Genomic DNA, 21,976 nt, shown 5'->3' with positions numbered 1-21,976 from the left:
ACCTAGCATCCCTCCAGCTTAGCTCATTAGCATTCTCGATGGATCAGATGGTGCCCTCCACACCTGCGGGTGAAGGCAGGGTGGTGGGGGGCGTCTGCTTTCCTCAGTTCACTGGTTCAGATGTTAATCTCATCTAGAAATACAGTCACAGGAACACCCAGAAATGACGTTAACCAAACATTCGGGCACCTCGTGATCCCGTCAAGCAGACACAGAAACGTAACCATGGGAACTGCTTACAGGTGACCACAGAGGGCCCGGCAAGCATCCTTGAGCCTCGGTCTCCTCACCCAGAGTGGAGGTGGGCACAGTTCCCAGATGGTGTGGGCTTCCCTGGTGGCGTGAGCGGTAAAGAACCCGCCTGCCAATGCAGGAGATGTGGGTTTGATCCTTGGGTCGGGAAGACCCCCTGGAGAAGGAAATGGCAACCCGCTCCAGTACTCTTGCCTGGAGAATCCTATAGACAGAGAAACCTTGTCTGTGGGGTCGCAAAGAGTAGGACACAGATGAAGCGACTGAGCACACACGCAGGCTGAGGTTCATTCACTTGCAGCAGAAACGAACCCACCTCTCGGGGTTGAGCAGCTGTGGCCAAACCAGAGTCCTGGGGAGAAAAGCTCTGAGTCGTGGTCACAGTCCTTTGCAGAGGGCCAGGCGTGGGTGGTGGCAGCTGGAAAGCAGGGTGTGGACACGCTGAGACCCTTTGAATCATTAAATAGTGTTACACGAGGAGAAGTCCACAAACATGCCATGCTCTCTTTTTAAGCTTGGGAGTCAGTTAATCTAGAAAAGGCAGCATTTAGCTAATTAACGGGCACACGCTTCACCAGGGACACAGAGGAGGGAGGCGGGGCAGCCTCAGCTGGGGACCCGGGCATCTGGTGCCCTCTAAGCCGCACCACCTGGAGAGAGACAAAGTGGTGAGGAGCAAACAGGAGTCCCAGCTCCATCACCGAGGGCCCTGCCGAAGCTCCCTGCTGTCACTCGGGCAAGGGTCCCGGAGTCTCTGCTCCAGCCAGGGCCTCAGCTCAGGGCCTCAGCAGCCCCCGTGGGAGAGACCGTGCAGGGCTAGGGGCAATTTCCGTCCAGTCACGGGGGCGCCAACTTCAGCAAAGAACAAGTCCGGGAGCAGCCGTGTCCATCCTTTCTCGGTTTAGGCAAGGTGGGGGGTCTCACAGCTTGTATTTCCTCTGGTCAGGGCAGGAAGGACAGGGACATGCTGACCCCTGCTAACTCTTCCCACCAAGTTCACAGGACTTGGTGACCTCCTATAAACGCAAACAGATTTGACTTCATTTCAGGCCAGTTTGCCTAAGGTTCTAATTTACAATTGGTACCTTTATCTCCATGACAACTTGCTTTGTCTTGTTTTGTGCTCCCAGGATTTTGCAGAAGAAGACAGTTGTATTTCATAAATATCTGCAATGAATGTATCCCTCTAATACACACACACACACACGCATGCACCCACATGCATATGTGCATATACACACACTCACGTGCACACACACCTGCTCTTACCCATGCCCCAGGAGAAGAACATGCCCGAATCTAAGGCGGTCAGAGGTTCCTCAGGCTGGTAAACAGGTGTTTCACAGTTGGGTTCATTAGGTGCCTTTTTACTTCATTTTGTTTTTAAACACAAAGCAGAATCTCTGTCGTTTTGAAGGACAAGGCCTTCTTCTCTTTCAGAATCTGGCTCTTTGGACCGAAACTGCCTCTGAAGATGAGCTGATATGTGCGCTGCTCTTCACGTGAGCCGGCTGCACAGATCCTGGGTCCTGAACAGTGTTGGTCCGGGAGCAGCAGCGGTGGAGGGACCGGCCTGGCCAGTGAGACAGGCTTGGAGCCCACCGTCCAGGGCTCCGAGGAGAGCGAGGCCACAGGGCCGGAGCAGAACCGCTGAAGCCAGGCCACATCCCTGCCCCACACCCCCTCCACAGACAGGCTGGGACGGAGCCCTGCCAAAGCCCTTCCATGTGGGCCCAGGAAGACCGTCAGCCGGGCTGTGTGTGGGGAAGGGGGCCCTGTAAACTTTCCTGCCCTCAGAGGGCTGCCCACCAGCTCCGGAGTGGTCTGGCCCAGGGGAGGCCTCCTGTTGAGACGAGCTATGGTCCCCGTGGTTGCAGCGGCCGGGGGCCTGGCCTACCTGCGGTGACCAAGGAAAAGGTCTGCAACGGTGACTGCAGACCCCGGGGCTGTGCTGAGGGAAGCTGCCGAGACGACCGCACACACGGCGCAGGGCCGCTGCAGCTTGGCGGGGCGCGGGGTCTGGGGGAGAGAGCCCTGAATTTGATGAAATTTACCTGTAAAATAGAAATTGGGGGGGTGGCTTCCCTGGTGGCTCAGTGGTGCAGAATCCGCCTGCCAGTACAGGAGACACAGGTTCGATCTTTAGTCCGGGAAGATCTTACATACTGGGGATGCCGCAGCTGCCGCGGCTGTGCTTTAGAGCCTGGGAGCCGTGACTATAAAACCCGCCTGCCTGAGCCTGTGCCCTGCAGCAAGGGAAGCCGCTGCGGAGAGAAGCCTGCATGCTGCGACGGAAGGAGCCCATGCTCTCCATGCTAGAGAAAAGCCCGTGCGGCAACGAAGACCCAGCGCAGCCAAAAATAAACAAATAAATAAAAGTATTTTAAAAAATCAGGTAAAGAAAATTAGGCCATTTCCCCTCCCAAGCAGGAATGGATGTCAGAAAACACTGAATCAATGAGTGATATACGTGGAAAGCTTCATTGTCCAGGGTGGCCTGTCTGCGAGCCTGGGGCCCCTGCCACAGACCCTTCCCCAGCCTCCCGCCAGCCCACACCTAGGCACAAGCCTCCCCACAGGGCACTGAGAAGAGCGAGACTCAGAATAGTTCAGAAACGTACAATCGGTTTCAACATTTCCAGGAGCGGATAAAACAGAACTAGCATTAAAGGAATGAAGCTTGCCAAGCAGGTAGTGGGGAAATAAAGGATTTATGCCCAAACAAAATGATACAGTGGTTCACAGGTGAACCTGCGGCACAGAGACGGCGCGGCTGGCGTCCCTGCTACGGGGCACGGAAGCAGCGCCGGCCTCTGCCAGCACGTTAACCATGAAATCAAACTGAAACGGGAGTAGAGAACACCGGGCTTCGCTGGAGACTGGGCTACGGGCAGGACACTCGCTTGCGAAACGTGTCCCATCGCGTGCTGTCGCTGCGGGTCTAAAAGGCGTTGTAATGATCAAACGCTGTCTTGGAAATGAACCCTCTCTATTTTCAGCGACTAGAAAAAGCCTCTTTCTGAACCAATAAGCCCATCATTTGATGGATTTATAAGGGACTACTGTCCCAAGTCAAGCATCTCAGATCACCGGACAAGTTTGTGGAGAAAACACAGTAGCTGGAGACACCCTGGTCCCCAGTCTCGGTTTTAGCAGCAGGTGCCCCAAATCTCAGGGTCCACCTGAGGGGGCCAGGGTCCAGGTGGGCCTGTGGCTCTGTGCAGGGGGCTGTAGACCCCGGTGTGGCGCTCACGTCCATGCTTCTAAGCAACAAACATTCCTCAAAAGATTAGGAGCCATTGGCTATATGGACTGTTTGATGATTTCCTAGATCTTAACCATCAAATAATTAGAAAAACTGAAAAGCTGGCAGATTTTTGCAGAGAACCTCCCAAATCCACTTGACTTAGAAACGAAAAGAGATGGTGCAAAACCCTGAAGACACTCATGAGCAAATTCCTTTTTGTTTTGTTTTACATTTTTAAAACAATAGAGGGCAGGAGTTTCAAACTGATTTCAAAACCCTCTGTGTACGTTTCTCCCTCATCCCAGAATATCTCCTGATCATTCGTACTTTTCTCAGCGACTTTGAAAAACCCCGTTAGCAGGGTCAGTCCCTTGGCCGTTTATAACATTAAGAGGCACTATTTTACAGGGTTTTGTAAATATTAACAACTGCATTATTTAAGCATATGCTTCTTAGTTTCAATTTGCCACACATTTTCTTTTCTTGTCTCAGATTTAGGAAAGTTGTCTGAGCTATTTTAACCCATCTTGAAAGATAGATAGACAGATAATAGATGGATGGATAGATATGGATGATAGATAGAGGACAGATAGATTAAGAAATAAGCAGAGCTGAGGTCCCTCGCAGCAGAATCCCTAAGGTGAAGGACACAGGGTTTGCAGAGTTCAGTACACAGCCGCCATAATGAGTTGAATAAAGGATTAATATAAGTGTATCCTGGGTGCCAATCCTTTGGTCACCTGATGCAAAGAGCTGACTCACTGGGAAAGACCCTGATGCTGGGAAAGATTGAGGGCAGGAGGAGAAGGGGACGACAGAGGATGAGAGGGTTGGGTGGCATCACCGACTCGATGAACATGGGTTTGAGTAAGCTCCAGGAGTTGGTGAGGGACAGGGAGGCCTGGCGTGCTGCAGGCCATGGGGTTGTGAAGAGTCAGACATGACTGAGCAACTGAAAAGCGTCCTGGGTGCCAGAACTGGGGACCTCTGAGCCACCTCCACCCCACCCTTCGGGGAGACACCATAGTCTCCCACACATTACAGAAGAAAAGACAGTGGCCCTGAGTTCTGAGACTGCCGTCGCTCGGCCAGTGCACGGAGCAGCTGAGGCTGCGGGTCCAGGCCCCTCAGCTGTGACACACATCCCCCTGAAAGGCGGGCTGTGCCCTGCTCTCCTCTGCCTGCACCCTCTCCATCACGGTGTCCATGGGCGCTCAGGGCAGAGGGAGCCTCCATCGGGCGGGCCCCTGTGTGTCCTGGGCCATGAGCAGGGCCCCTGACATCTGCTCAGCAGCGACACTGGCCCCAGCTGACTGCCCTAAGGCCCCCAGTTCATTCAGTGACTCCGTCGTGTCTGACTTTTTGCAACCCCATGGCCTGCAGCACGCTAGGCCTCCCTGTCCTTCACCAACTCCCGGAGTTTATTCAAATTCATGTCCATGGAGTCGGTGATACCATCCAACCATCTCATCCTCTGTCGTCCCCTTCTCCTCCTGCCTTCAATCTTTCTCAGTATCAGGGTCTTTTCCAATGAGCCAGTTCTTTGCATCAGGAGGCCAAAGCATTGTCATTTCAGCTTCAGCATCAGTCTTTCCAATGAATTTCCAGGACTGATTTCCTTTAGGATGGACTGGTTGGATCTTGCAGTCCAAGGGCCCACAGACCTCGCCTGACCCTGGGGGAGCCACCCGCCCCCTTGGCCATCAATGCTCCAAGAGACCAGATGTCATCAGACGCATGAACAAAGTGATGTGCTTTTCAATCTTCAGTGGTCATCGACGTGGAGGATATAAGATGTCCTCAACGTCCTGAGAAGAGAAAGCGTCCACCTACAACTGATCCCTGTCCTGGAGAGAACTGACCAGGGGTCAAGATCAGATCGCCTTGCCCTCCCGCCCCCGTCCGGGCTGAGTTTCCGATGTGAGCCGCGGCAGGTCGGCTCTGGGCCTGGCGCTCAGTGGGTGTCCGAGCCGGGCGGAGTCCCTCTGCTGTGGACGGCGAGGCAGCTTCCAGCGCGGCTGCCACAGTGTCTCCCTGCAAACTAAGTGGAAATTTAGATACTGGAGCACCTAATAGGGTACATCAATCTTTTACAGCGAGAGAAGACATAAATTATAAACAAATACGTCCTCTGGTCCTCGTCGAACAGCACGGTGATCAAAGAGACACAATGGAAATGCGTTTGCTTCTGCAGCCCTGCTCCCCCAGCTCCGGGCGGCGGCCGGGGAGCCGATGGCCTTTGTTCCGTCTGTCACACGACACTCCCCTCCTGTTGTTTTACGTAATCAATACGGGGCTGAAATCACCTACTGCTACCTCGACCACCTCCTATTTTGTCCACTCATGAATTATGGATCCCTGCACAACATCAAGTCTACAATTTCGATTGCATTTGCTAATCATTGATCAATAATTCAGGAGCGCTCTTCTTCAAGGGCCCCTGGTTTCCTGCAGCAGATGGCAGCGAGCAGAAGTCCCTTATCACAGAGCAGCGCCGCGGAAACAGCCCTGTGGAGTTGCTCCTTGTCCTTCCCCCTTGGATGAGGATGAGGGCAGCCATGTGCGGTGCCGGATACGTCCTTCTGGGCCACCCGCCCTGAGTGAGGGGACCAGCACCAGCCCCCATGGGTCTGGGCGGGTGCACGAGGCAGGAACGGAGCAGCAGAAAGGGCATGTCTCTCCTCTGGGTACGGTCCCTTGTTCCTGCTACATCCCTAATCGCACGTCCTGGGAGAGGGACGTTTCCAGCCCACTTTCTGTGGACATGGGGCTGGGACCCAGACCCCTGTGTCTCCCCGCCCCACGCGTGCAACCTTGCACTTGCAAATCACCCTGCAAATCTGAACATTATATCCACAGCCAACTCCCCGCAGGTGAACTTGAAACCCGGAGCTATTTTCAGACGCGCTCTTGCTGCTGCTTTGTTAAGCTCTGTTTCGATCTAGGTCTGCGTGTCTGTGTTTACGTCCCTTTAGCGAGATGACGAAATAAAAAATAACCATCCTTTTACAAACTATGCTGCAGTGTTCATTGTAAGTCACGTGTATGGGGAGGAGTTCTTCTCATTTAGCCTTCCAGAGGGCGGTGATGTCCACCCCTCTTCAGGTGGAGCTGCAGCTAAAAGACCTGCCTCTTGATGGGCAGCCCAGCGGGTGGGGCTGGATGAGCCGCAGAGCTCGGCCGGGGCAGCGCCGGCAGGTGGGAGCCGGGTGGGACACCGGTCTAGGGAGCCTTCCCTGCAAAAGGCGCACAGAGGGTTCTGGGGCTGCCCAGGTCCCACCTGGAAAGGGCAGGACAAGGGCCCTGGGTCACCTCCAAGGCCGGGCCCTGCTCCCCCACACGCCTTGAGCTGCAGGGAGAGGCTCTGGGCAGCCAGGCCCAGCCACGGTCACCCACAGTCACCCTTTGTCACCAGCCAGCGGGAGCCCCATCTCCAGAGTTCTCCCTGACTTTTAAAAATCCTGAAAACAAAAACAGCGGGAGAGAGAAAGGTTTAAAGCAGCTGCTGCAAGAAGCCGGGGAGACAAAGTAGTGGTGGGGCGGGGTGGGCAGGGAGCAGACAGGACCTCCAAACGGGAGAGGTGCTGGGGCGGGGCGGGCAGGGAGCGGACAGGACCTCCAAACGGGAGAGGTGCTGGGGCGGGGCGGGCAGGGAGCGGACAGGACCTCCAAACCGGGGAGAGGTGGTGGGACAGACGGGATTTTAGCATTGTAAGTCAAGATGAAGGGGAGGAGAATGAGATGGGAGGAGAAGAGATGGGAAAAGAAAAATGTTAACGAAAGAAGTCAGGAAAGGAAATAGGTGCCCACCTCACACACACTCACCTGCCTTCACCTCATACACACTCACCTTCTCCCACCTCCACATAGGCTCACCTTCTCCCACCTCCACACAGGCTCACCTGTCTTCCTTCTCTTCCTGCCTCTCCTGGCCCCTGTCCCTCACCTGCATGGTCCCTGGGGGACTGTGTCTGCTGGTCAGCTGTGGTGTATGTAGCTGATTTGCATTGAAAATAGAGAATAAATGCATTATCCCAACTGGAATCCCTTGGCAGAGGCCCTGGTGATCTGGTGCAGGTCTCACGACCCCTCAGACCCTATCTGTGCCTAGAGTAGAGTCCGCTCAGCCCTGCCCCAGAGACCTGGTGGACGAGGCCCTGACGGGCCTGCATTGCAGTGTCTGAGGGCAGAGCAAGGCTCCCTGGCACCCGCCGCTGAAGGAGGCACCCTGATTGCAGCAGCTCCATCTCTCGCCTCCAAGTGACTCATAAAATCCCAGCTGGAGACCCTGGCCCCCCGCTCCAGCCCAGTGTTAAGAGGCCCCCCCCAGCTCAGCACGGCCGTCTCTGCACAGAAGCTAAGAGATGGTCCAACTCTCCCCATGACTTCTGGAACAGAAGCTGTGAACCACTGAGGTGCCGTGGGCGGGCAGACAACTCTGGACAGGAGCAGGTGGCCGAGCAAGGTGCCTCCTGAGACATGGAACCAGGATCCCCGCTCCTCCGGGGGGTGGGCGCCCGTGTCCTCGGGCCCCTTGCCTGCTCGGGCAATGTGGCAACATCACATCTGAGAAACCACCCTGCGAACACGTCTCACGTCTCCAAGAAGACTTTTCCTCTGCAGCCTCCGGAGCTTCCCCAAGGGGCACCGGATGTGGGGTGGCCGTCTTTGAACTGGGCTGAGCACCCAGGGAGGAGCCACTCAGAAACACACACACTCAGTGGCTTGGGGGCACACCCTGGGGCAGAGTCAGTGCCCCTTGCCCCGGACTCACAGCCCCATCCAGAGGAGCGCTCTGGCCACTGGGGGAGGAGGGGACGCACGGGGAACACAGAGCCCCGGCCGAGTTTCTGATTCTCCTCTTTATGACTGAGGCTGTGAGCCTCTCCAAGCCAAACAAGGCCCGCACGTGAGGGGCCCATGCTCCTCATGGCCTCGAAGATTCGAGGACTCACAGCAGATGAGCCACGTGTGACGTCAGCGCCCTTGTTTACACCAGACCTACAGCCTCCTGTGCATCCCCCCACCTATCATCCCCCCACCTATCATCCCCCCACCTATCATCCCCCCACCTATCATCCCCCCACCTATCATCCCCCCACCTGTCTGCCATCCCCCTCCTGTCTGTCATCCCCCCACCTCTCCCACCTACTGATCATCTGTCTGTCTCTCTACCAGATTCTTCCATTTGAAATGCTGTTTCCCTTTCAACAGATTCATAATTCACTGTTTTCCAGTAAACTGCAGGGCCATGCTGTTATACTGACACCTCTCAGCTTCTCACTTTCCTCTCAGTGATGGAATTCATATCGTCCATGGAGAACTCTGTCCTTTTCAAGGAGCAAAAAAAGCTTCAGAAGACTCACTAGGTTCTAAGAGGAGTGTCAGCCCCCCTGCAGCTGGTCCCCTAGAGACCTGCTACCGTCTGACCACCACCCACCTCAGGACCCCATCCCCCACCTTGGGACCTCATGCCCCCCCACCTTGAGCCCCCATCCCCCACCTCGGAACCACATCCGCCACCTTGGGCCCCCACCCCCCAACTTGGGCCCCACCCCCCACCTCGGGACCCCATCCCCCCACCTCGGGACCCCATTGTGAGTTTTGACCAGCTTCCCTGAGACTAGCTGGTCGGTGAGATCACAGTAAGAGCTCCGGGTGCAGGATGGTGACTGGTGCCCTGCTGCACGTCTCGGGGCGCTCAGAAAACATGACAAGAGACCTGCGCTGTTTCCTGGAGGTTCCCGCAGGTTCTGGCCACACATCCCTTCCTGTTGCAAAGCCTGGTGTCCAGTCCCAACCACACCGTCCATGCCCAGTCCGCGGCCACCATGCTGCTGTCTGCCGTGTTCACAGCCCTCTGCCCTCCCAGACTGCCTGGCACACGTCGCCTGAGCCCCAGGTCCTGTGAGTCAGGGTCCCGGCCTCTTGGCCCAGCGTGTACCTAGCCCAGCACACCTGCCCGTGCCACACCTGTGCCCGGACGCAACCCCCATCAGGACCACAAAGGCCACCTGCGCGTGCGGGGAGCGTCTCCATCTGCCTCCTCTGCCCTGGTCCTCCTACACGCGGCGCCGACTCCGCGGACAGTCAGGGCCTTAGACGTGGTGAGCTATGAGTTTTCTCTTTACTTGGTTAAAATACCTGCCTTCCCCCTTCATTTCTGCTGTGTGCCCATCTGTGTGGCAGCGCAGCTCCAGGGAGACAGAAGTGCCCATCGGCCAACCCGCCACCTGCCCTGGGCTCTCCCAGCCCCGGTTCCTCCCCATTTCCAGCCAGAAGCTTCAGGATGCTTTCCTGCAGCCTCGTTGGCCTGACTGCCGGGCCCTGGCCCAGAGGAGGGGAGTCGGGATGGGGGGTTGGTTCTTAGGAGGCTTGAACCAAGTGTTCCATCAGTTCAGATGGAGGGGAACCGAACGGCTTTTTTCAGCCCAATTTAACATGATTGGTTTGACTCCCCGGCCTGAGCCCTTTCCATTCCACCATGGCCCTTACAACAACAGAAGAGTGGCTGAGGGCCCCTCCAGATGTGCTCCTGGAGAAGAAAGGCGTATTTATAAGGTGACTACCACTTCTGTTCAGTTCAGTTGCTCAGTCGTATCCGACTTTGCAACCCCATGGACAGCAGCACGCCAGGCCTCCCTGTCCATCACCAACTCCTGGAACTTGCTCAAACTCGTGTCCATCGAGTCGGTGATGCCATCCAACCATCTCGTCCTCTGTCATCCCCTTCTCCTCCCACCTTCAATCTTTCCCAGCATCAGGGTCTTTTCCAATGAGTCAGTTCTTCGCATCAGGTGGCCAAAGTATTGGAGTTTCAGCTTCTGTTCTCAAATGTAAGTTCAAGTAATAATGGTAACAATGAGTGGGGTCGGGGTCGGGGGGAGCTTCCGTCACAGTCCCGGTACTCAGGACCACACCAAGCCATCCACTCACTTGCTCTGCCAGCCAGAGGGGCTGGGGATCCCCAGCCCTGAGCTCCGGAGGTCGTCAGGCAAGGTCATCTTTGGGGACAATTTCCATTCTGAGGGGCAGCCCCATCTGAGTTGCTGGGCCACAGTGAGGAGATGCTTGGGGTGCAGTGCGAGGAACCCCAACTGGGCAGAGCCCAGGGGAGGTGGGGTCAAGGGGGGAGCTTCCCTACTCCCCCAGGGCAGGAGGGAAGGGCCCTGAGACACCCACCCCGCTCCCCATGTTCAGGCTCACTGAGCCGCTAGCCAGCATCCCAGGGGACTGTGCACACAGCTGGGTGGATTCCTGCTGCCCATACAGAAATGTGACATTTCTCCCAAGAGCCTGTTTGATCTGCTTCAAACACTTGATTCACTGACCTTCCTGGGCTTGGAATGAATTGTGGAGCCTGAAAAGTAAGAAGTCAAGTTCAAATCCTTCTTGTTACAGGTGGTGTCCCCACGTACCCATGCTTTACGTGCCGAGGGTGGCTGTGCACGGCCTCTAACCTGAGGGTCTTGGATCCCTGAGGGCATCACTCAGGAGATTACCCTGTCCTGGCCCCTGGTGCCCAGATCGGCTCCTGTGAGATTCAGGCCCACACTGCCTGACAGCTGGGCCTTCAGCCGCAGGGCCTGCTGGACACTGGAAAGGTGCCCAGAAGCAGACTTGACATTCTAATCTCAAACAATTTATATTTTGATATAAAATATATATATATATATATATATATATATATATATATACATGTTAATATTTAGACCTTAAGGCTGAAGCAAAGCAAACTATCTTCCCATGAAGTACAACTTGGTCTTTTGATAAGATTAAATATTTCACTAGAACCACTAAAAATTGGGTGCCTGATTGGAAATGGGATCTAAATGTAAAATGGTCATAGAGTTTAGACTTAGTCCAGTAACAATGAATGCAAACTATCTTATTATAATTTTTTATAACTCTTTGCGACTCCTTAGACTATACAGTCCGTGGACTTCTCTAGGACAGAATACTGGAGTGGGTTCTGTTTAGTTCAGTTCAGTTGCTCAGTCATTTCCAACTCTTTGCAACCCAGTGGACTGCAGCATGCCAGGCCTCCTTATCCACCACCAACTCCCGGAGTCTACTCAAATTCATGTCCATTGAGTTGGTGATGCCATCCAACCATCTCATCCTCTGTTGTCCCCTTCTCCTCCTGCCCTCAATTTTTTCCAGGATCAGGGTCTTTTCAAATGAGTCAGCTCTTTGCATCAGGTGGCCAAAGTTTCAGCTTCAACATCAGTCCTTCCAATGAACACCCAGGACTGATCTCCTTTAGGATGGATCTCCTTGCAATCCAAGGGACTCTCAAGAGTCTTCTCCAACACCACAGTTCAAAAGCATCAATTCTTTGGCATTCAGCTTTCTTTATAGTCCAACTCACTTTCCCTTCTCCAGGGGATCTTCCCAACCCAGATATCAAGCCCAGGTCTCCCACATTGCCAGCTGAGCCACAAGTGAAGCCCAAGAATACCAGAGTGGGTAGCCTATCCCTTCTATAGCAGATCTTCCTGACCCAGGAATCCAACTGGTGTCTCCTGCATTGCAGGTAGACTCTTTACCAACTGAGCTATAAGGGAAGCCCTTTATTATAATTGTTTGTATTAATTACACATTGACATGATAATCTTTGGAAAAAATGAGGGTTTTTTTTAAGTTTCATCTGTTTATTTTTACTTCTCTTAGGAATGGATACTAACCAACATAAAATGATCTCTGTGGCTCACATGATGCTTTTGTTGAAAGATTCTGATCTCGGGAAGGAATCTAGATCTGAGGGTAAACAGCAGATAAATAAACATGCGATGATCTCGGCTGGGTGGAGACTGATGGACACCCCGCCCCCGCCCGCCGGGAGCATGGTAGACACTATCTGCTACAGGACTTACGGCCCCTCCCACTCTGTGCTTCAGCATTGCTCAGCTGTGAACTGGCAGAGAGGAGACCCTGAAGTCTTCTCAGGTGTTGGGAGAAATGCACCTTTTCTGTATCCATTCTTCATTCTCCCCTTCCCCTCAGTGGGCAGTGAGGGCTGCCACACCCCTGTCTCCAAGCCTGGGCTGGCCAGGACAAGACATGAACAGGCTAAAATCCAGGGAGACCCCACTAGGGTGGTTCATGGGGGTCTTACAGGCCAAATGCATATACCCGGATTTTCCAAAAGCAGCTGAAGTTGGCTGGTAAATTAACTTGCCCTAAATCACTTAATGATCACACAGTATCAGGGTTTAACTGAAACCTTACTAGAAATGGATCAATAGAAGTGGGATATATTATCAGTGCAGAAACGTCAACAATAGACCTGAAGCATCTTCAAAGCATGCTTATCTTTTTATATGCCTTACCTTTTGGAAGTTTCTGAACAGAAGAGATTAAATATAAGGCTTTTCTTACACATTATTCTATCATACAACAGTCATTGTGGGCAAGTGTTCCTTCATATGCACATGCTCCTGGACAATCGCTTGGTTTTTCTTCATGTTTTAAATAGCTGTCGACAGCATTCTCTGTGTGCTTCTGAAGACACCTTCTAGCTCCATCTCAAGGGCAAGCAGCCTCAAGCCTGCCCCACATTTATCAAAATTCACCCCTGTGTGCAGACATATGAATAAAAAGGTTAAGCAAAAGATCTACTTTTATGGCAGAAGTAGGGATCCTATAAGACTGATCTTCTGTGCTTTTTTTTTTTTTTTTAAAATAACAAACTAATTGGAACACAATTCACATACCATGAAATCCACTTGTCAAGAATGCACAACTCGATGGATTTTTAGCGTATTTACAGAGCTGTGCCGCCGTTAGCACTAATTTTAGAACTTTTTCATCACCCTCAAAAGAAACCCAGCAACCACTAATTGGCTTTCTAACCTTCGTGTAAAGACAGCAGAAAGAGTGAGTTTGTGTGTGGAGTTCATCTCTGGGGATCGAGTGCCGAGGCAGCAGGTGGACCTGGCTCAAGTGCCAGGTGTAATTTAGAGACTGTCTTGGTCCGCCCATGTTGTCACAGCAAAACACCACGCCTTGCACAACAGACAGGCATCTGCTCACAGTTCTGGAGTCAGAAGGTCCAAGTTCAATGGGCCGGCAGGGCCAGAGTCTGATGAGAGCTCTCTTTCTGGCTCACAGGCACCTGCCGTCTCACCGTGTGCCTCCCTGAAGGACAGAAGGGAAGAGCCTCTTCTTATAAGGGCACTAATCCCATCAGGCGCTGCCCACCCTCCCAACCTCATCTACCCTACTTACCTCCAAGTACCCCATTTTCAAGGCCAAGCACCCTACTTACCTCCAAATACCTCATTTTCAAGCACCAAACACATGTCATGGCTGCAACATATTCAAATTCTGAGGGAGCATTCAGTCTCCTGTGTCAGGTAGAGTCAGTCAGTTCAGTTGCTCAGTTGTGTCTGACTCTTTGCACCCCCATGGACTGCAGCACCCAAGGCTTTCCTATTCATCACCAACCCCTGGAGCTTACTCAAACTCGTGTCTGTCAAGTCAGCGATGCCATCCAACCATCTGTCATCCCCTTTTCCTCCCGCCTTCAATCTTTCCCAGCATCAGGGTCTTTCCCAGTGAGTCAGTTCTTCGCATCAGGTAACCAAAGTATTAGAATTTCAGCTTCAGCATCAGTCCTTCCAATGAACATTCAGGACTGAAAATATCAGGTACAAATGACTACAATGAAGCGGCATTGGAGACCTTGTAGTTTCTCTGTCCAAGCCGCAGGCTGTCCTTTTAATAAACGCATGTTTCCAGGACAGCTCTGATTCAGCCGGGAGAGGGTGGTTGGGTTGGGATCTGCGTTGGAGCCAACGAGAGAAAGGAAGCCTGCCAGCGAAAGGGGTGGCCCTGCTGCTGCGTGATGGGCGTGGCGGGCAGCACCATCAGGGTGGTGCAGAAGCAGCAGGGAGGGGACGATGGCTGCCCTTATGGAAACGCCCATGGAGGGCTTTGTTCCAAACACGGCGCCACGTGCTTCTACGTGAGCCCCTGCTTCCCTGCTGTGGACCCTGCCCCGGGCACCAGCCGTGGACTGGCGACTCAGCACACAGGGCGCTGGCTTCATGGCTGCCACACACCAGGCGCCACGCTGCTCGAACAGCGGGCCCTGTTGAAGGTGCTGGCGCAGAATTAAAAGCAGAGCCTCATGAAAACCCAAGAGCACTAGCGTCTCATCCACACCATGGACTCAAAGGGTCCAGCGAGAGCAGCAGTGAACTCCACGTGTGCTGAGAAGGGGCCACCAAGACGTGCACGCTGATGGTGGAAATGCAGAGCAGTGGGGCCACCGGGAGTGTGTTATAAAAGCATCACTTCTGCTGCCCGGCAATTCCGGCTCAGGGTCTGCCCAGGAGAAGTGGAAGCCTTGCTGCGTGGACGCTCATAGCAGCATTGCCCGTGAGCGCCCCGAAGGGGAAAGGATGCCCAGAGTGGAGGCTGTGCGACATGCCTGGGCCTGGAAAGAAAGAAAAGGAAGGAAAGAGCACTGGTGCACGTGGCACCATGCAGGGTCTTAAAACCAATTTGCTAAATGAGAAAAGGCCCCGAAGACTCACAGAACAATGCCATGTATACAGAAATCTAGGAATGTAAACTAGGGCAGGAAGCAGATTAGTGTTCCATGGGGCAGGGTTTGGGCGTCAGCGACAGTGGGCAGGAGGAAGCATTTGGGGGTGATGGAAATATTCTGTGTGGAGGTGCTGGTGGTCGCAAACCGAATGCAATTATGAACATTCGTGCAACTGTGGGCTTCCCAGGAGGTGCAGATGATAAAGAACCGATCTGCCAGCACAGGAGACATGAGACATGGATGTGATCCCTGAGTGGGGAAGATCCTCTGGAGGAGCCCACGGCAACCCAGTCCCATACTGTTGCCTGGAGAATCCCACGGACAGAGGAGCCTGGTGGAGTACAGTCCACAGGGTCGCAAAGAGTCGGACACGACTGAAGAGACAGCGTGTACATGCACGCATGCAACTGTATTCAATTAACACCCAAATAATGACAACACAATGTAATCTGGCATGACTAAAGTAAGCTAAAAAAAGAATCAGTAAGACTGAAAAAGAAGTCTCAGAGGCAAAGCAATCTGTGTTGTCACACGATAGAAATGCTGCTTTTACAGCATTTAATTTGATTAGAAACTCCTCCAAGTTCGTGGTTTCCGACACCCCAGGATCCTGACGTCTGTGGCAGGCCCCCTGGGAAAATCCACCCAGGACACCACCGTTGCCTGCCCAGAACTCAGCCAGACCACGCAGTGGTCATCCCTGCCCCTGGGCACAGGGACACGGCGGTGGGAAGGGTGACCATCCGGAGTAGAATCAGCCCATCCAGTTTTATTGCAGGAATGTACAGTGGGGAGTCAGTCATCAGATGGGTCTGTGTGCACAAGTCTGGAGCTCAGATGAGAACATCTGGATAGAAACTCCTATAGCAGGAACCCCTGTGGATCCAAAGCCCCCAGACCCAATGCTTCTGCAACCAGTGAGCCTACAGCAAAGCTGTGCCATCACCTGGCTGACACCCTGCCCAGGGGGATCCTGGAGGCAAGAAGAGATGGGTGGATAGCGGCCACTCTCCAACCAGGCAAAGAGTCTCCCTGGTGGCGCCCACGTGGGTCAAAGAGAGGGCTGGTTTTTCCCTCCAGGCACTGAGGGTTCTCTGGAATCCATTTGACACTTCCTCTTTATAAACAAACTGACTCATTGGAAAAGACCCTGATGCTGGGAAAGATTGAAGGTGGGAGGAGAAGGGGACGACAGAGGATGAGATGGTTGCATGGCATCACGGACTCGATGGACATGAGTCTGAGTAACCTCCAGGAGCTGGTGATGGACCGGGAGGCCTGGCGTGCTGCAGTCCAAGGGTTGCAAAGAGTCAGACACGACTGAGTGACTGAACTGAACACTTGTTGTATTAGAGTGAAAAAGAAGTGCAAGGTCATGACCTCTAAAGGCATTTAAAATGTCTGTGTTATGTGAAGGCCTCGTTATGTTGCATTACTGGTCCACAGCTGCTGCTTCCCCAGCAGCACTGGAGTCTCTAAGTCCTAGAGGCCACCGGTGCCCAAGGCGGATGGCGCTTCCAAGTACCAAGCATGAAGGGCGCCTGCGCTCCTCTGCAAGCCCTCCTCATCCTGAGGGGGTGATCTCTCCTCCTGAGCTTTTCAGTAGCTCCTGAGACCCCGTTCCCAGCACTGGGCTGGTCTGAAGCTTCGGGGGCTGCCAGGTGCCCCTGCCTCAGGTGAGAGGTGACCATGCTCACTCACTGCCCCTGCTCCCCACTGCAGGATTGGGCTTCTCCCCTTTCCTACCGCTCATCTCGACTGAAATGCCAGCCTTGCTGCTTTGCTTCATGCTCCATCTCTTCTCTTGGTTTCCCGTTTTACTCACCTGCTTACACACCCAATACACTCAGAAGACAGAAAGTTCGGTTTCCTTCTTCTCTGTTCACTGTCTGTCTCAGCGCTGGACACAACTACGCGTTAATCACGTCTCCTGATGCTGATGGCCAGGTCGGTGACAGAAGCGCTTAACCTCCTCCCGAGAGAAGGTCATGGGCTTTGAGGGCTGGGTTTTCTGCAATCAAATTATGAAATGGAAAATCAAGCTCTTTATATTTTTTGTGAACTGCAAGGTGAGTAGTTTAATGAAAAGGAAGCTAATTAATGGTGAGCCGAACAAAGTTCTGCATTCCTCCTGCCTCGTGCTCATCTCTAGTTCAGAGGAGTTTGATTCTGCCCAGATCACATTAGTTCTATGCTCCCCTAACTGCAAATCCTGAATAACAGTTCATTTATAAATTAGTATTTAACTTATATGCAGAGTACATCATGAGAAACGCTGGACTGGAAGAAACACGAGCTGGAATCAAGATTGCTTGGAGAAATATCAATAACCTCAGATATGCAGATGGCACCACCCTTATGGCAGAAAGTGAAGAGGAACTAAAAAGCCTCTTGATGAAGGTGAAAGAGGAGAGTGAAAAAGTTGGCTTAAAACTCAACATTCATAAAACTAAGATCATGTCATCTGGTCCCATCACTTCCTGGGAAATAGGTGGGAAACAGTGTCAGACTTTATTTTTGGGGGCTCCAAAATCACTGCAGATGGTGACTGCAGCCAGGAAATTAAAAGACGCTTACTCCTTGGAAGGAAAGTTATGACCAACCTAGATAGCATATTCAAAAGCAGAGACATTACTTTGCCAACAAAGGTCCGTCTAGTCAAGGCTATGGTTTTTCCTGTGGTCATGTATGGATGTGAGAGTTGGACTGTGAAGAAGGCTGAGCGCCGAAGAATTGATGCTTTTGAACTGTGGTGTTGGAGAAGACTCTTGAGAGTCCCTTGGACTGCAAGGAGATCCAACCAGTCCATTCTGAAGGACATCAGCCCTGGGTGTTCTTTGGAAGGAATGATGCTAAAGCTGAAACTCCAGTTCTTTGGCCACCTCATGTGAAGAGTTGACTCATTGGAAAAGACTCTGATGCTGGGAGGGATTGGGGGCAGGAGGAGAAGGGGACGACAGAGGATGAGATGGCTGGATGGCATCACGGACTCGATGCACATGAGTCTGAGTGAACTCCGGGAGTTGGTGATGGACAGGGAGGCTTGGCGTGCTCCGATTCATGGGGTCGCGAAGAGTTGGACACGACTGAGCGACTGAACTGTACTGAACTGAACTGAAGAAATACAATGCTCCAAAAAAAGCGGTTTTACATTAACATTCAGTTGTTAATAAAAGGAAGCTAATTTCACCCCTGTTGAACTTTACCCTTCGCCTGCAATATCCATTTCTGATTATTGTATCACACAGCCCTTTCTTGTGTGCATCAGGAAATCTGCCTTTACGACAGAGGACTAGAGGCTCGAGATGGGTTGACTCCAGTTGGGGCCTGGCTGAAAACAGGGAGAAAGGCAGAACTGGGGGTCACATCTGAATTCCATACGACCTGTCTGAAGACTGTCCCAGTTCCAAGGGTGATAACATCAGGGAACCTCTGAGCAGAGGCTTGAGCCACGTGGGACCCAGGGTGCTGTTAACCAGGAGCCAGCTCAGAGCAGGAGTTACGTACAGGCTGGACCTTAGGGCAACAATCCAATTGCATGTTCTGAGTATGTCAGGTAAAAGTGTGGTCCAGGGTCCCAAGTTTGTCCATCCATTCATCCTTCCTTCCATCCATCCAAATCCTTTCTTTCTACCTTCCATCCATCCTTCCATCCACCCACCACTCATTCCACAAATATGGCCTGCGCACTTCCCGTGTACCTCACCCTGTCCAAGGCTTGGAGACACAACCCAGCCATGATGGAGAGAATCCATGATCCCTTGGCTCCTGGGACTCATATCCAGGGGAGAGACACAGCCCCAGAAAGAGGGGGCTAGAAAGAGCCTAGAAAGTTCTGGGGTGTGTTTGCTATGAACTGCAGCTGCCCAGGGCTCAGGAGGGAAGAACAGAGCAAGGCAGGCCATGCACAGCCTTTGATTATGCCGCCCACCTAAAATGCACCAGGAGGAAGCAGATGCCTTCATTCCCTCTCACTGCCCCCCTTTCCTTGACCAGGGCTTCGGTCAGCTGCACACCGTGGATGATGGAACAACACCGGATTCTGACATCATAACCACTGCTCCCTGTGTGGTACACCTCTCCTGCGTGGCCCCAACCCCATGACGACCGAATCCAGGGATCCTGTCCTCAACCCCTGTGCAGCCATGTGGACGAGGGGGAGGGGAGGGTGGGGTCCACGTGCCCGGCCACTGCATGGCCGCTGAGCGTACCCTCCCCTGTACCCCACCACCCCACAGGGGAGTTGGGGAAATAACCTGGGATGGGGTGGGGGGATGAAGCCGCAGCCCTGGAGTATGGGGCAGGAAACCCGTCTTGGACATCACTGAGCTGTGGATCCCTCTCTGACCCACGGTTCCCTCATCCCCAGGACTAAGCGGGCATCACTCCCGAGTGCATAGTGTAGATGGAAGGCTGTGCTCCCCGCTGAGGTCCAGTGCTGGGACTAGGACAGGGTGAGCATGGATGGCACTCCCCAGTTTCCTCCAGGAAACGCACCCTCCTCCTCATTCCACAGGGAGGAAGGCTTCTCTGAAGCTTCGCCTGAAGTTGGGACAAAACCCTTCTTTAGGATCAACATCATTAAAGGTGGCACTAATCAGCTCCGTCTTTGTGTTTGCATGTTATCAAGCCAGGGCAGCATGGGGTCAGCACTTCCACTCAGAAGGCAAGGGGACCCTCAGAGAGTCCCCCAGAGGTCAAGAGCAGGCTTCTCCTATGAAGCCCTCTGTTTCCTGCACAGAGAGCCTTCTCTGGGGTGTCTCCAATTTCCCCAGATCGACCTCAGGGTGAAGTCTTGCATTGAACCCCCCGAAACAGCCTATTGTGGATCTGGCATGCAGGGGGGAGAGGAATCAGAACGTCAGTCTCTAATTAAAACTCATCAAGGAGAAATTAAATCTCCTCTTTAATGATGCCATTTGTTGTCATGGATACTAAGGGGGAATAAACACACTAATGAAAATGGATGGGGGAACTTTACATGCGGTGAAATAGACTTCCAGAGCGGTGCCTTGTTGCAACGTTTGCAGCACGACTGGGTTAGAAGGGTCCCATTTTATTCTGAGTGCGGGCTCCAGTAATTTCCACGGAAACAAGGAATAAATGGTTCAGAATTTATCTTTGGAATTAAATTTATAGAAAAAAAGTATTTTTTTTTTAAATTTCCGAAACCGCCATAAAGAAGCGTGCAGTATGATGCAAACAAAACCCACGAGGTTTCTATGCTTCAGATTTCTTCCAGTGTAAGGGCTCTTAAAGATGGGTTTGGGTCGGGCACAGGAGTCCTGCATGTCACCAAGCCCTCGATTTACACATCAATTCTGAGCTTTAAATCGTCTAGCTTACCTCACTGGAGGAGCCTCAAACAGCTTCCTGAAGAATTAAGTTAATTGGGTTTGGTGTAAGGTTGGTGTCCTTCCGGCTGGACACTTTCCCAGGCCTTCCTGGGTGCTGGTGGCCACCAGCCTCCCAGGTCACCCTGTTAGCCCAGACTTTAATTAGCTCTGGCGTCCTCTTCACGATGATAAATGCAGAGATGATAAATGGAAATGCAAATGACCGTGGAGTGGCTCAGCCATCAGCCAGAGCATCATTAATGCCTCCCCGCTGCCGAATCGATCATTGTCAGCACTGCCTGCGTGCGGCGGGCACATGGCTGCCGGCCAGGACGCCTTCCAGGGCCCCGGCAGGCCGGGCTTCGTAGGGTTTTCCTCCCCATATGCTCTGATTCATCTTTTGCTGAATATTTGTTTGGCAACCAGAGTTCCAATATATCTCCAGCTGAGATGATAACTATTTTGGGTCAATAAGCAAATAGCTAATTTAGAGCAAAATAAATACCAAGAGGAAATTATTCTCCCACCATCAAGATCTGAAAGAAAGTCAGTGGAATGAATCTATCTGGCTTGTTTCAAAACTGAAAGGTCTACTTTGAAGCTGACTAGAATGTCGGCTCAAAAGAGAAAATGGCGATCTACAAGCCCAACTTGAAGGATTTTTTTCCCCCAAGATCTTGAAGCACGAAATGTTCTTCTGCCCACAGTTGCAGGGCTGCTCCCTCCAGGAAACTGGTGGGTTCATAAGAATGAGGCAGCCCTTCTTTAACTAGAAACCCAGCCTGATTCCTCTGCGACGTACCTCGCTGGTGGCCCTGCCTACCTCTCGGGACAGCTGAAGGGCACCCCTTGTATTTGCAGAGTTGGCCTCATCTACAACTGCGACGATGGGCACGGGGTTTTCTTCAGCCTTTTTTAAACTGCCACAAAGACACACTATTCAAGGGACTCTCAACACGGCAGGACAGGAATGAATCCTGTCCCCGCTTCCTTTTCTGCCTGCCCCCCGCCTGCCCCCCAAACCCCTCTCACCACCTTCTAACCCCGCGAACTCCCGTCCTCCCTCCACTCAGTCTGAGCATCTCTGTGGAGACCCAGCCTCCAGCTGGCCAGATCATGTGACGCCCAGCAAAGGGGGCCCCGGGTCCTCAGGGCCAGCATCCTGAAGAATCATGTGATGATGTCACCTTTGGCCCCGTGTTACCTGCAAACCTCACTCCCATTCAAGCCAAAGTGGGCTTGAGTTTGGGCCACAGTATCCAAGATTTGAGAGATCCGTGCCTGGGGAGGCGTGCCTGAGCTCAGGAGCTCACAGCACATAGCCTCATCTGCGGTGGAGATGCTCATAAGATCCTCCTGCTTCAGTGCTCACGCTCAGCGGGGTAAAGCCAGAAAGGAGACCAACAAGCTCTTGGTTTGCTCTCCAGGTCTGCCCCTTATACCCTGTTTCCATCTTCAAGACCAGCGTCTCCATCACCCCAGGTCTCACCGTGGAAGCCTGAGAGCAGAGAGCGCAGGGCCCCCCACTCTGGCCTCCATCCACGCGTGCTGAAGGTATGGACAGCGAACACGCCCACTGCCCTC

This window comes from Bubalus bubalis, chromosome 19 (assembly GCF_019923935.1).
Source record: "Bubalus bubalis isolate 160015118507 breed Murrah chromosome 19, NDDB_SH_1, whole genome shotgun sequence".
NCBI classification, from domain to species: domain Eukaryota; kingdom Metazoa; phylum Chordata; class Mammalia; order Artiodactyla; family Bovidae; genus Bubalus; species Bubalus bubalis.
Note: the sequence above shows the minus strand (reverse complement) of the source record.